A 17,917-nucleotide genomic window follows, 5' to 3' on the forward strand; every position below is an offset into this window, starting at 1 on the left:
CTCTGGCCATTTTACTCTGTAATGGAGCATGTCATTACCAATGTATGTGCTACTATATTTTTCCCCTATAAAACTCGCAAAGCCAGAATCTCAGATGATAAGTAGCACATCTCAGTACAGAATAGATCCAAGTGACAGGTTTGCTGAATACTGTGGAATACAACCAGTCGTCCAAGTCACCAATTTTTCTTAGAAATCATCATTCAAAAGAACACTTGGAACAGTGTAAATTTCCATGCTGAGCTTTAAAGTGTATAGTTATGATCTTTAAATTGGGACTTATGAAACGTCACACACCATGATAACTTTGTTTGTTACAAAGACCCTGCATTCATTCTACGCTCCAAAATTAATGCATGCAAATTAAGTCTGACACTGTCAGATATGGTACTGGCTTTGGTAAGAATTGACTTTTTATTGACTTTTAGCAAAAGTCTGGTTGCTTGCATTTTTATACGTGTTTTATTATTTGTTAAAAATATTCCCTGAAGGTTAGTAATATAGTAGTACTTCCATTAATGAAGCAAATAATTAGGCTAATTAGGAAAGGCGCTAGCTGCATCCTAATTTTTAACTCTCAAAATATGCAAACTAATTCTGTTCTACTACAGCATTATTGTAGCTCAAAAAGATATGCTAATCTCCAATAGCTCTGTTATGTCATGGGGCAGTTAGATATAAAGTAAGGGAGCAAAGAGCTAATAACTGCAGTGAAGAGGCTTTTATTTTGTGTGCTAGGATCGTAGTTTTCATGTTTGTCTCACCTCTAAAGCTGTTTTGATTAATTTTTAGAAGAAAGGTAACTTTTTTCCTTACCTCTGTCAACCAAGTAGAGAAAATACCTCTCTTATCCCTCCTGTCTTCTGAGTTATCAGACTGCTTTTACAACCACCAACAGGCATCTCTTTTTATAGGTAGATACTTCAGATTTCCCCTTTCAAATATATCTTTTTTCATAGGTGTTAAACTAGATTCAGGATTGTTGTGGCAATACAGTGTGTGTTAGACTGAAGTATAGATGTTCATTTGCACTTGAGATTTTCTTCCTAAGATCAGTGTGGATCAGCATGCTGGAAGTAAAGCTTGATTTTAGTGAGGAAGGAAAACATCAGGTGAGTAAGGCAACAAGGTCAGAATAAACGAGCTGTCATATGCGAATGGAAAAGATCATGAGGTTCTGTACAAAGAAGAGGGTGTAGAGGGTGAACCACAGACTGCTCGTCTGACAGCAAGGAAAGCTTTGCCACTGATAGCTGAGCAGCATCTCAGCGCACACCGAACCTTGCACTCTGCGCTGCATCGTTGTCAGCACTGAGAATTTGCCTTTCTGTGTCACCTTGAAGGATACAGGCTCCTGTCCTGATAATTTCTACATTCCCCAGCAAATCCCAAGTACTTCCAGAATGAAAGGATAAATTATTTTAAGTTTTGTGGTTTTTCCAAAATAGAAACTAATGTATCTTACTGTACTTTAAAAAGGAGCAATAGCAAAGGTGTCAGAATACTTTTGAGTACGTTACCTGAGATACTTTGTGGCCCACCTGGAGTGGGATGAGTCATCTCTAGGATACCTTCCCCTAACTGCCCATCTCTAGCTCTTCAAACAATAAGAAATTCCATTTTACGAGTGGCAGACTGGGGAAAGACAGAAATCAGTGTGGACATGGAGGAATAGAGAAGGGTGACACTGTGATCCATGCATATCCTGAAGGATTGCCGATGTTTGGAACCCCAGCTCTGGAATTATTGATGGATTTTTAGAGGCTGGAAAAGATTGTGGTGTTCATGCTGTTTGATTCTTCTGTAGGACATGTACCTAGAAAAATCATCCTTCAGTTTCTACTTGGCACAAAATTTCTGTTTTTAGGAATTCAACCTTCACACAAAGACTGAAAATAAAAGATGGTCTACCATGTCCTTAGGCAAATCGTTTCAGTTATGTCTGACTCCCTCTGCTAAAAAGTGTACCTTCTACTCTCAGTTTGAATAGGTGAAAAGCCTTACAATTGTGTATCTTACTGTGAGGTGAAAGACTGTCATATTCTTTGTCAAATTCATTGTAATTTTGTCCTTAATGTTTATAAAAAAAGCCAAAATTTTAAATCCATTTGCTTCTCATAATGCTGCATACACACACACCTCTCTCCCCAACCCTCTTTTCTTCCTCTTTGTCTTTCTCTCTCTCCCTGTCTTTATCTCCACATCCACAAGAAGAATAATGCCAGAATTATGTATTTCTTGGATTTTGGGCAGGCCTTGTGGGAAGTATGACTGACCACATAAAGTATGTGTTTTTCTTTTCCTACTGCTTCATAAAAATAATTGCACCGAGGGAACGCTGAAATTCCACGCTTAAATATTCAAAGGTCAGAGAAAAGTAAAAGATACCTGCACCTTAACTAACTCGTATTTCCTGTGTTTCTTATGAAACAAGTTTCATTTTTCACACTTAAAGAAATGCTGTTTTGCTAAGAATGTATGGCCTGATCATTTAAGCAGTGACTTGCTCTTGTGTATGTGCTTGCTCTTCTGCACAATCTCTGTACTAAAGACAATGCCTTTTTCTAAGCTACCGGGCTGTTCAGATCAGATTCTACAGGAAATTTCATTTTGAGAGTATTTAGATATAACAGACACTGAACTGTGTCGTGATTTTATCAACTGGTTGGTAAGAAGTGGCTAGTTTAAAAAAAAAAGGTGAAATGTATATATATATATAGAGAGAGAGATATTTGAGGGAGCACATGCACAAAAGCACGGAGTATTGGAGTTTGTTTGATTTATTTCTAGTCTTCCCTTACATGGGGCATGGGTTCTAAAGGTACTGTCAAAATGAGGAGGCCATCGCTGTGATCCACCTAAGTATTTCAAAGTTCATCTTGGATGCTTCCATAGAAGAATATGAATTCTAGTATTATCCACTTTTTGGAGGAAAGCAGCTAGATGTCTCAGATTGTCCACTGAACTTTTGCAATGCTTTTTCTGAAGAGCTCTTCCTTTTTGTTTAGATGTTATGTATGTTTTTAAGGATTTAATGTATTCATTAGAATAGAATAATTCAGCAGATATCATCTGTACTACAAAGGCTGGTGTAACTAGGGCAGCCCTACTTTGTGATCAGAGTTCAGGATTACTATTCAACCAAAAAATATCTCCAGTGTTAGAGATGTTTCGTACACTGTGGCTGTGGAGAAAAGCTGTGTGGCACTGAATTAACCACCATGTAACCAGTCCAGAGTCCACCTGACTTACTGCCCTGGTGAAACTGTCTTGTATGACCTGTCAGCTTGAGCATCTTTTATGCATGAGGATTAGCTGGCAATTGGGCACCTTGGTGGCATTGCCACCTGGGAGCACACTGTTCCCAGCTATGAGCTAGGGAGAGCAGATGCTTGCTGCCAAAATCATTGACATCCTCTCCTGATGTGGCCATTACTGCATCTTCTAGCTGAAAGAGTGGTGATTCTGAACTGCTTCACAACCTTATTGTTATCATCAGAGGCCTGAGGCCAGGCTCACTTTCCTTGCACTGCTTTGATTCCCAAAGTATTTCCAAACTAGAAGAACCACAGCCACAACACTCCTACAGTTCCACACAGTCCAAGCCAGTTTTGGCTAGTCGATGTAACACAGATGTCCAGAATAGTCTCTGCTCTGATGTGTGGACTGCCAAAAACTGATCTCGCTGTGCCACCTCCAGATACTCCTTCTGGATCCAAAGTTCTTGTTGCCATCTCTTGAGGTCCATAAAATCCTCTTACAGAACTCAAAAACAGCTGTCAGGAAATGTTTTCATCATGTTTGAATTGGTTCTCAATAACAGTAGTTCAATATGGTTTGAAAGTTGTTTAGACACTTAGTATTGCTAATCCCACACTGCTTGTAGGACATAGTTGGAGGACACAACCTATTTTGGCTTCTTATGCAGCTCTATCAAGATCCAGTCTGTCAACATTAGTTGAATATGTTACAAACATATTTGGCCTCAATATTGAACATCCACAAAGAGTCATTTTCTTTTGTTCCTTCAGATTTCAAAAACCACTATCTGTCTAATCATTAGTTTGTAGAAAAACAAACACCTGTCTGATATAAAGCACTGAAAATTAAAAACCCATGATGATATTCACAATAGAAATGTGAGCATTCTGTGTTTGGATTAATTACTTACCATCTTGTTTATCACTTTGGTCATTTAGTTCTAGTTTTTCCTAGTTTGGTCATCTTTTGGCAAGTCACACAGAACCATCCAAAGACATTTGGCCATTACCATTTTAGCTACCTGATAGTGGACATGGCCAAGAGAGATACAGAAGAGACTGGGTTCTGTTTCTCATTTAGTCTCCCCCCTCATCTAAAAGATGTGACTAGAGGACAGGCTTTTCTTCCTTTGTTCCAGTTGAGACTGATTATGAAATATATTTTGTGAAAACTACCTGTGCTGCAAAAGATCATCCTTGGCCTGTTTCAGAGTATCGGCATCATTACACTGTACTGAACCAAGTTATGATTGGATGTGACAATCCGTTGTTCAGACCTTAAACATATGGCTTAGTTGACCTGTGGAGCACGGATGTGATTTACCACATACATGACAAAATAAAACAGGAGGATGGAAGACTGATAGTACCCTATTTTAATGTCACCAGGACTTCAGTATCGTCAACTTTCTACTTGCAATCTTTGTTGCTTTATTTATAGGCTGTCATCCAAAATCCCTTGATGTTAATGAGTTATCTCCCTTTGAGGCTCATAGACAGTTCATTTCAGAAAGAGAAACTTGTGAATACTGACTGCTCGTGTCAGCTCGAAGGGAAGCTCTGGCTAATTGAAGGTGCAGCATCAACAAACCAAACAAAAAAAACCACATCATCTTGTGTTCTCAGACTGACACCTTTAACACAGAGCCTTGAGATTAAGGGAGTGAAACATCAAGAGAAAATGGATGACAGAGTTGTTTAGTGGGGCAGAGCCTTAACGAACATAAATTAGTGTAACTGCAGTGATGCCACCAGTGCAATCCCAGTGTGTTTCAGGTGAGAATCCAGCCCCAAGTCGCTAATTAATTGCAGCACTATGCCTAAAACGTAGACTGAAAAGTAATGAAATCTGTGACAGAGCTGATGCCTCTGACATCCTGTCCTGTATTCATTTCTCTAGACTCTATTCAGACAAAGTAGGCCAGTGCCTGTCCTATTCACTCCAGGACATTTGTCATAATTCCACTGAATCCATTTATACCACTGAAGCAACCTAATTATGATTGGGAAAAGAAGACTGGCAGTTCTTAGTCACAAAAACATTCATCCTAAAATGATTATATGGAGATGGTATATATTTAGCATACCTATTTTTGGTTAAGCTCTCTCTAGCAAGATGGGTGGTAATTTTACAAAGGGTAAAAATGGATCAGCAGCCTCTTCCTTCGGTATCTTGCAAAGCATAAAAACCTCTTTAAAACTGAAGTGCTTTGAAAAATGCAAAATGTTGTAATTGTTGTAAATTGATATGTGCAGAGTAGAGTAATTTTAAAATCATTAGAAGTATGCATTTTTTAAAGTAAAGTGCTTCAAAAAGAAATGAAGGCATAATACAGTACATTAATATAGTTCAAGACATCTCAAATTGGTTTCAAAATTAAACATCAAAAACTGCAACTTGAAAAAATAATTAGGTAAAACCATTTCATCGCAATCAGAAAACTCTTCAGGTTTCGGAAATTGCAAATTATGGGTGTCAGTCATTCTGATTTGCCAAGGACAAGGATATTCAGTACAAACAACATGCAGTAGTGAAAATAGCCTTGAAATTTCCTCGATACGTGATGTAATCTGTCATGTATTTTCTCTAGACTGCTCTGTTCCATGCTGCTATTTCTACTCCCTATTTTACACAAATCTCAAGAACTTTTTAATTACACTGTAACCATCTTTCATTATTTTGTTCTGAAGAAATGATGGACTGACTTAATTTCATCTAACTGTCCTCTTTCTTTAATTTGTGAGGAGCTTTGACTATTACTGCTTCGCTAATTAAAAGGATGATTGAAGTTTCCCCTGCTGTACATTGTCTGACATTGTAGAAAGACTCTTCTTACTACTGTATATTTCATTGAAAAGAAAAAAAAACTATGTGTGACTAGTTTGATTTGTATCTCCTGTAGAGTTGCAAGAGTTTGCAAAAAGATATCTGGTGAGCAAGATTTCTATTAAAAACTTAGTAGTTAAAGATTGGAACATTTAATACGTGTTGCTGGAGAATTTAAAACATGGGAAATTTAAGGCAGTGAGGAAGCACTCCAATAAAAATTAATTCTCCTGCATGTTGAAATCAGTCCAGAGGGAACCAGAAATACCTGATGTGGTCATGTATTGATTTACGAAATAGGATAAGTCAAGGGTATGAGATACACAGTGAGGAAACTTGGGATGTTTTTCAACTGATTGCTGCTTATTTTGCAGATATGCCAGACATAACGGCTCTTTCCTTCCCTTTTTCTTCCTGAAAATTAAGTTTCTTAATCTATTGCTGTCTGCACCCCATTCAGCAATTATTGGAAATATTCCTCATTTGAATGTAAACATAATTTACTTAAGTCAGCTTTTGTGAATCCTGGTCCCATCCATGAAAATGTGTTGCACTGGGTGGAATCCACTGACCCAATTTCAGATGCTTCTATCCCGGCAGTTCTTCCCATATCCAAGGGCAAAATACCTGAATTGCTCTGGTGACAGCAATACGGTCCTGTTCATCCTGCCTTCCAGGAGCCTCACAGAGACGTTCCTCTCTGTATGCGTGGGATCACATCTCTACAGCGAGTCCATTGTGTCCAGGACCTGTCCACCTCCATGTGTTTTGTGCTAGGCCAGCTCCAGTAGATCTGTTTGAACACTAATGAGAGCTTAATATAAAGCTGTTAATGACCTCAGTTGGGTGATTAGATAGTAGGAAAACCTGGCAAATAAGTGGGATTTTAATAGTAATTCAGGTGCCAAAGCTGTTCAAGCACCTCCGGATTTAGTTAAGCTAAACAAAGGGTTTAAATTTTGGCTTTAGACATTTAAAGTTGTAGTTGGATGCCTGCATTCCTTTTTGCACCTCGACCTTATCACCTACATGGTGGTCAATCTACCAGACAGTGATTAAGAAGCATAATTAAGCAAATGGCAGGATATGTTATAGTATGGAAAGGACTTCTGCAAATACTCATTGTTCAAGAAAATATTGAAATCTGAATATGAAAGGCTTGTACTCCACAAGAATACTTTATAAAAGAAGTCTCTGTAAAGTAGGGAAGTTATGGGAACCTTCTGATGGTCTTGTGGATGCTGCGATGGAGGGGGGAAAACAGCCTAAATGGACAACAGAACGGTATTGACATACAAAATCTTCAACTTTTAGTTTGCTAAGCCAAGCCCAGTGACAAAACTGACAAATTATCTCTACCAACAACATTGAAAGAAGGGTTCTTGTGTTAGGAGAGAGCTTCGCTTCCTCACAGCTGGGAAAGCACAAATGGGAATTGTTAGAACAAGAATATAAAAAAGCATTAGAATAACTAAAGGTTTTTGTCCTTCAGTGACTTTCAGAACACCTATTATGCAAAATATGTTGCATCAGTCCCTGAAAAGCAGATATTTATAATTTTATTTTTTTTATTCTCATGGTAAGAGTTCTACAAAAATAGCTATAATTTCAATATGCTTATGCAGCAGAGCCTATGAAGTTTAACTTATCTCTGAAAATAGGAAATTGCTATTGATAAAAGTCAAAATCATGGGAACTTTATTTTCTCCAGCATATTGCATTTTTAATCTTTTTGATTGTGTAGATTGTTGCAAGGGTAATGTATGTAGACATCTGAGGAAGTCCTGGTCTCTGCTCTCTTTAAGGACTTCTGCTTAAATGTTTAGGCTCGAGTAATACTTTTTAAATAAAATTACATTTATAGTAATTATGCAAGAACATTTCAGTGGTGATAGAGCAAAAACTCCTTGTGTATTGTAGCTGCAGTATAGTTTCGAGATTATTTAAATAGTATCTGTCACCTTGTGGTCCAAAATAATTGTCTGATGGACTGCAGAAAGCTGATAGTTCAGATGGCACATTCGTATTTTCAGCTCCTGCTCTGGCTATCCATGCACCCATCACGAAAATGCGGTGCCTCTGTCAGCTCTGCAAGCGAGAAGCAGCAGGTATCTGTGGGCAGTATGTGATGGGGCAGCGTGTCCTGGGAACGAGAGAACTGCCTCGGCAAAGCAGAGTTTGCATGGGCAAGGAGGGACATGGGGAAGTGATGAGTTAGTGGAAAAATATAGGCAGAGTAGAAGGAAGAGAGCGAGAAAAATAATAAAGGATACTCATTCACTTCTTGAAATCCACAAAGCACTATTGCAGTTGTACCAGGGATGCGGAGGGGTGGGACAGCCAGGGTCCTGTGCCCCAGGTGCTACTTCTCCCTGGTGCAGGAAAAATGCAAGTCATGAGCTGCAACTTTGCTGTAGCAGCAACGGGACAGAGCAGCAGCCGCCAGATGCGTGTTGGTATTTCTGTGTGTGCTGCTGACACAGAGAAAGTTATGGTTTGTTTACTGGGAGCTGCTTCATCTCTCCCTACTCATCTTCAGAAGCACAGCAATGGACTTAGAAATGTTTGCTTCTTGTCCATGTAAGTGGTATTTATAGTCAGTCATTGAGCACTTTGCCAATTGAGGCTGCACTTCTTGCAGGGCTTGTTGTGCCTGGCTGTTGAGTTTGTCCAAGACACTATTTATGCTAAAAAGAGAAGGAGCAAGCCCAGCTTCTTCAGCTGATTTTGCTTTTGATTGCAAACCTGAGACGTTACTTAGAAGCTGGTAATGACTTTTAATTTCTCATATTAGTCTTTTCTGTGATACAAATTGATTGCTGGAAACAGAGTTAATAAGGCTCATTTTGGTTGATCCAGTGCTTCTGGCTGTCTATGTATTCCAGCTCTTCACTGAAAAGAAAATTTTAAAAATGGAAGTATGTACTTCTAAAAGCATCCAGTCCTACCGTGTTGATTTAGATTCTGCAGGTCACTGACCCCTTTTCTTCTGAGTGCCAACCCTATGTCTGGTTTCGGTAACAATGGCATCTGTCTCACTTTTGGGTTGCCATTGCTTTTACACAGGTGAATCTGAATAGATGTTCCTGTAATACGTGATGAAGTAGTACCAGTGCCCACCTTTTCAGCATTTTGAGCCCTTCAGAGATATGAAAAGTGACATATATCTTTGTTCGTGAAGTCAGCAGGTACATCTAACATACAGAGCGTGTGACCTGGGTGAGGTAACCACTGAACTGGAGCAGCGTTTGTGAGTGGACCTATATTCAAAGGTCTTCCTGTAAGCCAGTGAATTAAAGATGCTGCCTACTCTTTGCTAATAGTGCTTAAATAAATCCTTACTTCTTTACTGAATATTACTAATTAAATTTACTAATTAAATAACTCTGTAAAACTTGATGCTCTGAGCAGAGCCATACTCAGTGTTAATAATATATTATTTCTGTGTATCATGAAAAATTTAGTGCTTATATAAAGATGTGTTGTGATCTACTCAGGCAATCTGATAAACCTTTGCTGAAAACATCTTTACTTTCTTTTGCTGCTGTATTAGTTCAGGCTGTAGCTGTGAGACAACTTTATTAAATGTACCTGCTGAGCCATCTTTACCTGTTTCCTTTTTCCCTACAAAGCCATTTGGTCGCTCCCCATGTTTCTCATCGCTACCATAGGCCTCATGCCTTTCCCGATTCTCATGGTCTGTCACATACTCAACAGGTTTCTGATTTTTCCTACACAACTGACTTTTCAGCCCACAGAACCGTGGATTGCATTTTCCCCTCTGTGGGTGAACACAAAGGCATAACTTTCATAGCTTTCATCTCACTCATCACTGCTCATGATAGATTGTTCTGGACCACTTTCTTACTAGTCTCCTGATCAAATAAAATATCGAACAAGGTAGACGTTGCACAGTGTTTCCTTTTGTGGTTCTCAGTGTATTGTGAAGGATTTCAGAGCTCGTTAGTCAGAATATGAATCTCCAGTGACGACCGTATTCTCACTGATTTACAACATGTACAACTTGAAATCAAACAGTGGAGGCAAATTATAAAACAGGACCAAATTTGACAAGGAAACTCCACATTTACTTGGGAAACAGTATTTAAATAATGTCCTGGTCAGAATACTGTGTGGTTCTCCTCACCCTTGTGTCAGTCCAATCTTATTTGCTATTAGGCTACGCTTCTTCTCATTTATTTTAAAAGCTTCCCACAAAGGCCTTGTCCAACCTGCCAACCTGTATCATCTCGAAGAAAGAGACAGGTTCTGCAGCTGAAGTCCCTTGTGTGGCAAGCACAGCCTAATTGTATTCTGCTTTACACCCCTGCTGTGGCTGGGTAAACAGAGATATACCCAATGGCAAATGAGTCGTCCTTTTCAGTCGTATCAGTTTTCAAAGCTTTGGCTGCCTGAAATGAAATATCTGTTAGTATGTTTACCGTCACCAGTCCAGATTCATCAGGCTGTATTGATTAAATTTTTGCACTGTAAAAATACCATTTTGAACCACAGCAAAATCGATAAAGGGTGAGGTTTTTTATATATATACAAATTGGATTTGGATCAGGAAGAAAATATTCTTCATCAGATGAAAAATAAAGCTGAAAAAAAATGTAATAAAAGATCTAAGAAGGGGCAAAAGTTTCTATGTCATTTCCCCCACCTCTGCTGTATTTGCCCTTTGGACTTTTCTGTCTATTCAATGATTACTTTTCTACACAAACAAATATTAAGGTGAATCAAAGCTCCCAGTTTGGAAAAGATACGTTCAAATAGGTGTAGCATTATCAGAAGCTACACTACAGTTTTGTTAAAAATGCAATTAAATTCATATAGTTTGAGATACACAATAGTGTTAATGGCAGCCTTCCTACTGGAAGCCAGAGGAGCTATTTATAAAGTACTTAATGCATCAGAAATAAGTTCAATGAGATGATGGTAGGATTACTTCCAGAAAGCAATTAAAACCTTCACTAGATTGATGATGAAACATTCTGAGTAACAAGCAGTGATACGGCATTTTATTTCCAGTTGTTTTATTTTATTTTATGTGTTGTGGCCTGTGGTAAGAAGATAAGAAAGGTAGGTAGATATCTGTGAAGCAACACGTCAGAAAGATGTTCTGCATAAATCTTGCAGTAGAAAGGTTTAAAATGAAATGGTGTTTGGTAAATCAAGAGGTTTTGGAGAAGTTTTGCCTTTGGTAACAATAGTTAATCATTTTGTGGTAATTGTGTCTGAATCATCATAAATAATAGGTCTGTGTGAAGTTTAGATTGCCCCATTTTGTTCTGAAGACACTGACTAATTCAATAGTACTTTTCTGCAACTCTTGTCATTTGGAGGAAGACCCGACTTCCTGAAGTGCCTCATTGCCTCCTGCGATAATCCAGTTCATAACATGAAGAAGAGTGCCAGGATTGATCCTTTATTTAGCTAGAGTGATTTCAGCTGGGCTATTTTTCAGTTGCCAGTGAGACCACCCAAAAACTTATTTACTAGAATCACTACTTCATTTCATAGCAAAACCAATACATCTACTGAAGAGAAGATAGCAAATAGAGTATCAGTCATGTAATCATGAGAAAAGGGTGTAATTAATATGAGTCTGAGTAACAGAAGACATCAAGAAGACACAAGAAATGAATGATGTTTTAGGGAATGTCCATGTCTGTATAAGGCACGGAAACCTGTAAATAGTTCTAGTATCCTATGAGCCTCTGTAACATTGTTTGAGCCAGAAATGAGGGCAAATACAATTTAGAGTAGGATCTGTTTTTCTCCTTGACAATTCTTCCAAAATCATTCCTCTTCTGCTTAACATAGCTTTGTATGTTTGCTACAGTCTCTTCCTTCATGGCAGTGTCAGAAAGGATAAATATCAATAGCTGAATAAATTTAAACATTCAAGTCTGATAACGGACTGTTACAGAAAACTATTTCGAACATAGATTTCTACAGTTGGGTGAGGTGAATCTCACCTTGTGTCATTGGGATGGACTGCAGAGTCCCGCTTTGTGCAAGAGGAAAATCTTTGGAAAATTACTGTGGAAGTGATTTTGGAGGTATATGTGAGAATAAATTCCATGCAATAGTTTTGCAGTGTTCATGTAATTAACATTAACATGTTGCTTTGAATTTATTCACTCAGATAGAACAAACTGCTCCAACTCACAAATTGTGGCGCTGTTGCGAGATGCCTTTTAATGTATTTTATTGTCACATGTAGGAATACGATGCATGGAGAGAAAGACAATAAAATAGGTAAACTAAGCTATGCATGTAGATATGTAGATACTTGTCAGAACTGTGTGTTATTTTAGTATTCTGACAGTAGAGCAGTAAGAGGGTTGTTTGTTTGTTTGCTTTTTGCCAAAAAATTGTCAGCCACTCAGTGATGATCTATTGTATTGATCAGACTTCTCTGTTGTCTCTGCAGAAAATCTGTCCCTTGACAGTTTATTGGCTTAGCCGTGGTTAGCTAAAAATGTAAAAAATTGCACGCTTAACTGACATACTGTGACGCTGTTGGAGAAGTCTAGATTAGGTGCACTTACAACATTCATGTTGCCGAAAGAGCTTATTTAAATTGGGAAAATAATATAAGCTGTACCATAAAAAAAACATGTCATCAAGTACAGATATGTAAAACATGCTATCTACATCAAACCTCTGTAGTGCACCCTTTCAGGTAGCATTCTCTAGTGGGGACAACTTGCCATTAGGTTTTACTGAAAAATAGCTCAAGTGCTTTTGAAACTCCTGAAACTTTAAATTTTTGAAATTTTTTGTGGTGTAAAAAATTATATTAATAAAGTCAGCAGCTGAAAATGAAAACTGCAAATGAAAGCTAGAACAGAGTTGTCTCCAGGACACAGCAGGAAGGTAATTTAAAAAGCTCAGGAACATTGTTAAAATTATCATGCACGCTTATTAAATGCAATGTATATTTAAATTGAAAAAACTTTCTTTATTAGGCCTAGGTAGGTGATTTTTTTGCTGCCTCCAGCAGTTAAGCTTATTGGGTGAAAGTCAGGATAGATTAATTTCTAATCTTCTTGGAAAAAACACTTATTAAAAAATGGATAGCAGAATTATGAATGTGATACATAAGGTTCAGGCTATCTGTAGAACAAGACTTGCCACCGAATGTAAAGAAAAGTAAAATGGAAGTATTTTTGTAGTATTGGACCACTTTTATTTACATATAGTTTTGTATTCTTAGCCTGATTTTCTATGAGTTATTTCTGAAACATGTCAAATTAACTATAAAATCTTCCCTTATCATTACAAATTATAAAATATTTAGCTTTAATTTCCCCTTTCATATCACATAAGTAGAAAGTTATTATAAAGCACATTTGAAAGAACTCATTGTTGACTTAGGTAATTAAAATGAAGAGTGTGGAGTGAATTTTTAATGCTTTTTAGATTAGCTCAGGAATGATCAACATATTTGTCTCCTTCTCAAGAATATGTACAAATAATGCTTCACTGTTCACATTTGCCTTCTTCCAGTAAAATTAATGAGCATCCAGAGTTAAGGACATGTCAGTAAAAATTCTAGACTGAGCGGAACATTTTTTAAGTCTCTTATTCATTAATTGGTGTAAGTCTAAGGGCTCTGAGTTTTAGATTTGGTAAAGACTGTATTAATAAGAAGCTGCAGGGGTTGGCTGAGGCCAGTTTCCCAGCACGTTGCTTGTTGTTTATCTGCAGAGCTGAGGGTTTTTATAAATAACGAAATTAACTTTCCAACCCTACACTTAGAGAACTTTGGTTTGCTTGCAAGGCGTACAGGTACAAAAATTGAAACAGAGCCGTGAATTAGGGTGAGTGTTGGTGTCATGGCAGCCAGGAAGGCTCACGGCTGCTGAGGATCTGAAGCCAGCCACATGCCAGCGTGCAACGCCCAGCGCTCCACGGGACCCGCCAAGGGACAGGCAGGCTGGGCAGCACGTGTGCCACTGACCAGCCACAGAGAGGAGCGGGACAGAAGAGGTGGCTTTTGTGTGAGCCCACAAGCCTAACAACACAGCTGAGGGATTTAACAGATCACTGTGCATTGTGAGTATAATCAATGTTAATGCAACACATAACTACAGGCTTGAGATAGAATACCCATGAGCTGACTTTCCTACTCCAAATTATAACCTCTTACGTTAAATAAGTTACCTCCCCCAGCTCTCGTACTTTGCTGTCCTGTCTGATGGCACAGCTTGTGGCTCCGCAGGAGGATGGTCCCCATCCAGGCTGTGACCTGCATCTCCTCCCTGGCCCTGCCCGTGGTGCTGCTTTGGGCCCTCAGTGGGCTGATGTAGCTCAGCAAGCTGTCACATATTAACCCAGGAAAATAAAGTGAATCATTATCTGCCAGTTTCATTATCCGGATCAGCTCACCACAGTTTCAGATAAGCTTCAGATAGAGCCAGGAGATGGATGGAGATGAGGCAGAGTGGAATAATTGTTTCAATCAGAAGAGGTATCTTTGGCTGTCTCAACCGCTGCACCTACCCACAGCTCGAAGTCCTTTCCCTGCTGTGCTGGCCCCTTGTGCGGTACTCACGGCATCTTGGATGCTTCCAAGTCCTGTAGGACGTATTGCTATGAGAGGAGGAAGATGTTCCCTTGAGCAGAATAGTTGCATGATGTCTGACTTGCTGTCTGAAATTTTACCATGCCATCTTTGTCTGAAGCTATTTACCTAAATCCAGTTATTGCATTGTTTCCTATTGCATTTGGTCATTGTCCACTCACTCAAATATCTCATTTTGTCTAGTCTGCTGCGGAAACCCAGTCTCTCGATAAAAACACAAATGGTAATTTGGCTCCCTGCCATGCTTATATTTCCGTACATGTTTATCTACACGAGAAGCTAAGGAGTTGTTTTGCATTTAAAACCAGAACAACCTGAACTGATAATACTTTTTTTTTTTTTTTTAATCTTAGTTGTTTGAATTAGCTGAGGATTAAAGCTGCAGGTTCTACCACAGCATTAATAGGATGAAATTAGGCTTGATTTTCCTTGCTTTGCATGAGAAATCTGGGGAGAATCTTGAATTTGCATGGCAGAAGAATACATTCTTGCAGTAAGCAGCATTTCTGAAGCCTTATATTAAATCGCTGAAACAAATGTCAGTCTCAAGATTGGCCTTCTTGACCATAAAGTGTGAGTGGGGGGCACAGCAGGATGAGGGTAAATGAGGAAAGTCTCTATTCCCCACTAAGAAACTGGATTTCATTACATCTGATGCTTATGAAATTGGTTTTGATTTGCATCAGAGAAGATTTAGATTTGGCAGAAAAAAATGTGTTACTAGAAGGAAAGGCAAGAGGTAGGTAAGATCTTTCCAACGTTCCTTTCCCGGAGCAGGTTTGACACGCACTTTTTTGGTAACACTTGTTACTCAGTTACTGGTTTCTGTTTACTGTGCCCTGACTTGCGGCAGAAATGAGGTGTGAAAATGGAATGACGGGGGGCAAGACAACTAACCCAACATTTCCTATCACCTATCACCCAGAGCCAGTTCGGAGTCCAGAACTTGTGCTGCTGTGTTGCCTTTCCAAGACAGTGTAGTTGGGAATCCACTGTATTCCAATAGGTGAAAAATAAAATTTGTTTGGCTGTGTGTGATTTTATGTGGGAAAATAGAATTTTAGAAAAGGAGCCTTGTGAGTGAAGATTGTATACTGACTTGCCTAGAGTTTTTTTTTAATGAGGAAGGAAATCTTTTATCTCCACTTCATTAGTCTGATTGAATTTATGAGCTTAAATAGTCTTTCAACATGTATTCCTTGTGTGGAACATGGGGAAAACAATGGAAAACTTTCAAATATTTTGAGATCTGTCTCATTTGGGGGTTGTAAAATAGGAATATGTGCAAGATCTATGACCCTGTGGTAGGGATGTGCCTACATTGCCTTTGGCTCCACACTGCTTTCTGTTCTGTTTGTTTGGAAGATGAGTTTGTCACGATTAGACTGCTGGGTAGACAGAGGTGAGGCCGGCGTGCGTGCCATCTGTGCAATGGGATCGAGGTTTCCAACATCTGGGTCTTTGATTTATTTACCGATGGAGAAGAGATGGGAGATGCTAGAGCTGCCGACACAATCAGAATCTCTGTATATGACTTTGTTCCTCCACTTCAGCCTTTCCAGCCTGCGTTGCCACTTCTGTACACTGATGCCTAGAATATTCCCTGAAGTTTTGGTATTGGTTGAACTAAGCCAGTCCCACAACTGCAAAAAACTGTGTAGTAGATACTCAATCCAGAAGGGTCAAAGAAACCCAAAAAATCTATTCCACTTAGCCCAGCATAGTGTAAGCCACAGAATAGTTCTTAAAATCCTCTTAACAATCTTTGTCACTTACAGTAAAATACCAAAAGCAGTAATTATAACGAAGTAGAGGGAGATCGGGGGAGATCAAAGGCATCCCTCTAGCAGCCTAAATCCTTGAAGTGGCAGGTAATTTGTTAGATTTAATTCTCAGGAGTTAGCCCATGCCCCAAGCTATAAAGATAGGTTAAAATAATTGCAGAGGTCCTCTGCCAGTCTGACCACAGGGTGATTCTTCTGTGATCCCAGATCTGGTGGGATCAGTTTAGTTCCTGCTCATAGGAACAGGTATTCGGGCAACTTTAATACCAATGAAATAACAGAGCAAGTTGCCCCTGTAGTCCCCTGAGCAGTCTCCCAGGTTTCCAAGGAACAAACAAGTAACAAAACAAAAAAGCCAAGCCAAATTATGCAGCAAGAGGGAAGAAATCCTTCTCAGTACCTGCAGGCAGGCAGTCCAAGGCATGAATCATTAGATTAATACATGATCAGCAGGCAGCAGTCTTGCTTAGGGATAATGCCCCAGGCTTAGCACAAATTTTCATTTGAAAATAGCAGAGCAGTCTCTTTCCTTGTCTTATATATTCTTTTTGCAAGAGTATCGTCAGACAATTATGTTTATCTTGTCCTCCAGTATAACACAAGTGCCTATCTGAATGGTAGAATTATTTTTTCATGTAGTTGATTTTTACTTTGTCAGGACACTACTTTACAGCTGCTTTTACTGAATTTTATCTTAAGTTTTTTACCATGCCTTCCACTTCTGAAGGTGGTTTAGACTTTGACCATGCTCTTCCAGTTTGCCACTCAATGATTTTTTTCAATTGCACTCTGTGCCATCACCCCGGCTATTAACAAAAATAAGGGCTACACTCTAGACTTGAGACAGAACTTGGCACATCTGCAATCTCACTCTGCAGGTCCGTTTCTGTGCTGCTTTTTAATGTGTGTTAAAACGGTTGGAATTGATAAGATTTCAATTTAAACTCTTAAAACCTTGCTTGGTAGATACAGTGACACCATTTGTCACTACAAATGTTTTTAAGAATGTTTATATACAGTAGTTCCAAGATATAAATGATCATTGTTTCAAATCTGTCAAGGGAGAAATCTTGCCACGACTAAATATGTAACACTGACATTTGCAATCAGAGCAGACAGGATTATTTGGCTTACACTTGTAGTGCTATCAGCTGCTTTCTGAGAGGAAGAAGGAGGAAACATTTCTGTGGCAGGTTAATTGCAGAATAACAAGCGAATTCTGTCTCTTGACACTAATTATTCTAAATAAATTCAGACTACATAGAACCCTTTTATAATGAAGCCATTCTTTTCACAGAACAACTTTAGTCTAAGTGGAAGTAGAATTGCAATTGGCATATTGTGATGTATTGAAACAATTCAGGACTTTCATTCCGGTTCACGATAAGTGGTGTTCTACAGTGCCCAGGTAGAGAAATTGTTTGGAGTGCAATGAAGGAGGTACTCC

At 38.8% G+C, this 17,917-nt stretch overlaps 1 protein-coding gene across 2 annotated transcripts in view; it reads left to right on the forward strand.

Annotated features, from left to right (window-relative positions):
• Nucleotides 1–17,917, forward strand: part of TENM1 (teneurin transmembrane protein 1) — a gene marked incomplete at both ends in the record, with an annotated part of 239,415 nt that overhangs the window by 126,197 nt on the left and 95,301 nt on the right. The gene's annotated exons all lie outside the window — the stretch shown is intronic.

This window comes from Nesoenas mayeri (assembly GCF_963082525.1).
Source record: "Nesoenas mayeri genome assembly, chromosome: 13".
Lineage (NCBI taxonomy): Eukaryota > Metazoa > Chordata > Aves > Columbiformes > Columbidae > Nesoenas > Nesoenas mayeri.